We start from the raw sequence: 2,941 nt of genomic DNA, 5'->3' as shown, positions 1-2,941 counted from the left end.
CCATGACGTGGAAAATCCTGATGGTATGTTTTAATGTTAGACATACGTTTAAAACATCATTCTGAAGGAGTTTTGTTACTGTTTTTAGGAGGATTGTTTTTAAACCAGAGGAACAGATAGAAATAGGCTAATGAAAGTTGGCTCACTCTCTTTTCATCTGAACTTTCAGGAGTCCGTGTTGGTTTAAGTTAATACGGATTGTGGTAAACAGCTGCATCCTTTGTGAGGTTTTTGTTTTCCTTTGTGAATGCACAGACTCAATTCCAAGCTGTTAACTGTCTCTACTGTTAAGGTACTGATAAGTTTTAGGTCACTGAAGAGAGCAGGTGAGAACATGTACAAACTGTTCCAGCCTTTTGAAAGAAACAGATCTCAGTTTTTAAAAAGCCTGTAACAAGCCCCATGCCTTACACTGTGTGCTTTAAGCAAGTGTGGTTTCTTCAAGACCTCAGTTTTGTCCTGTTTTGGTGTATTTTCTGAATTTATACGAGTTGATAAAGCTTGTTGTGCCTCCATCAGAAATCACGTTCTGTAATTTAAAATCCACACCGACTTCAAACCAAAAGCCAATCAGTGATCTGATTCCCCTTTGTCTGTCTGTGTGGAAATGTCCTTCAGGGAGACCCTGCTGACAATGGAGTGCTGTGAAAAGGAAACAGCATTCAAATGGGTGGAAGTTGTGTGAACCTCTCTCAGGAATTAGGTACTTCGGCTGTGTCTGAGAGGACTTAAAAATCTCCACAGCTTGTGAAATATTTTATAGGCTTCATTTCAAATTTACATCTTTAGATGCTTGAATAAAAGTTTGATTTCACAATCCTTCACATTTCTGCAAGGTTTAGCACATCAGGAGAGTCGAACTGAAAGCAAAGACTGTTGAATTAACAAAGATGGGCATTTGTGGTGGGTGAGAAGACAATTACCAATGTCCTGCTGGAAGAGGTTCAATCTCTCCCAGTTCCTCTGGATGCTCTAGTGTTGGTTTGGTTGGTTTTTTTCTCATTTCCCTGACATTCCTGGCCAGTATAGCTCAATCAATGACAATGTACAATGGCGTGTACAATCGCTGTGAGGACAGTGCAATCAGCTCACACCAGAGACTGGAGAGTCACACAGAAGGAGCAGAGCCTGTTTGCATGGCAGATGGGCTGTAACAGCAGAGGTATGTAGTTTTAGGTGTTCATAGCATAGGATGGAATGTTTGGACAGAGCAAGTGTCTCTGTCAATTTATTTTCGTTTTGCTCTGAGAGAGGGAACAGTTTCCACCTTGTACTTCTGAAATTGGCCTTGGTATATCACCTAGAGAATTAAACTGAACAGCAGTGTCTCCTGTATCAAATGCTGCTAGAGAGGTGAAGTGTTCATTTCATACCTCTGTAGGGTCTTGTTTCCCCCTTGGAGCAGATTCTTGGTTACTGCTCCATAGCTGTGAAAGGAACCAAGCCATTCTTACCCTCTGCAGATCTGGTTGCATTGGTTTGTCTCAGTTTGCTATGCAGTGGGAGCAGAGCTGTTTCAGAGATCAGCATGCTGTCCCTAAGCAAAAGGGAGGCAGTAAGCAGTGTATCTGGGGTGCTGAAGGAAGAGTACATCCTAGGATAACCAGCAGTTTGGTTATTTGGATAACTCAGGTGTTGGGAAACATCAGGGCTCATACCATGCTTGTCTGGAATCTGTGCAATACACTGTGCCCTAAACATGTCTTTATTATGAGCAATACCCATGAGCATTCTTTGCATCAAAGAAACTCCCTCAGCTTAGGAGGGAGTTCTCTGGTCAGTGTAGGATCTTGTATTAGTCACTTGGATGGATCTGGCCCAGCACCTCTGGTGTGACAGACACACAGATATGTGGCATGGTAAATTGTGCACTGCCTGCATGTGGCATGGATCAAGCAAGTTCTGCTGGGAGTAGTTTTACCTCTGCACTGTGTAGGTGACTTTGTAGTTTTCAGAGGGCATTAGAAACCCCAAGTGTTAGGTGAAACACCACGGAGTGGTGTCTATTTACAGAATATGCAACCTGTGACTGCTGTAACTGAATGTAAGCACTCTTGAAATACTCTGCTTTGCTGACGTGATTGTCTTAAAATATAGCAAATGAACCAAAATAAGTAAAACTGGTCCAATGGCTTAACTGTCTTCGAACCTTTCTTAAACGCTTGCAGTGGCTGAGACTTAATGATGTTTCTTGCACTTAGAGCTGTAATGCAGAGGAATTATTTTCTCCTTCACTGATTTTCAGTCTGTTAGAGAAAATAATTCCCTTTCTGATCCCTTTGTAGAATGTCTGGGAGCACAGTACCTGTTCACATCTCGAAGGCCTCCAGGCAAAGACCAAGGATGGTACCATAAGGGAAAGCTGTTCTGACAAAGGTTTTAAGCAAAACACTTAATTGTGAAGCTGCATTCGTGTGCTCCTTGGGTCCATCTGCATTGCTGAAAGGGTTCTGGACAAACCATTCTCTTTGTTTCTCAAACCCAGAGATACTGATGATGTCAGTCATGTGAGACTTACAAATGTGAAGTTTGTAGCTTTAATGTTTTTTGTAACAAAGAAACTAGCGACACTGGCATAAACTGCTGACTTGAAATGCTATTTTGTAAGATCTGGCTGTTTGTATATAATAGTGTTGGGTCTTTAGTTTGTATATGTATGAAATAGTAACTTTTATTGCATTCCTCTTGAGTTTGATACAGGAGATTTTGGTTGATCTTTCTCAAATATCTTGCCTTACTTGTTCAAAGGGGCAAATAAACTGTCCCTACCTGAAAGCATCAGTGTCATGACTCCTATTTATGCATTAAAATCCTTTGGTGCCTTATTGCATATCAGAACAGGTTTTAACACGAGGTGCCTCTAGTCAGCCAGTGTTACACAACATTCTGGAGGAGCTTTCAGGAACACAGGCAGTAAACATGTCAGATACACATTTCTGGA

Source organism: Acanthisitta chloris, unplaced genomic scaffold (genome assembly GCF_000695815.1).
Source record: "Acanthisitta chloris isolate BGI_N310 unplaced genomic scaffold, ASM69581v1 scaffold14936, whole genome shotgun sequence".
Taxonomy (NCBI): Eukaryota; Metazoa; Chordata; class Aves; order Passeriformes; family Acanthisittidae; genus Acanthisitta; species Acanthisitta chloris.
Note: the sequence above shows the minus strand (reverse complement) of the source record.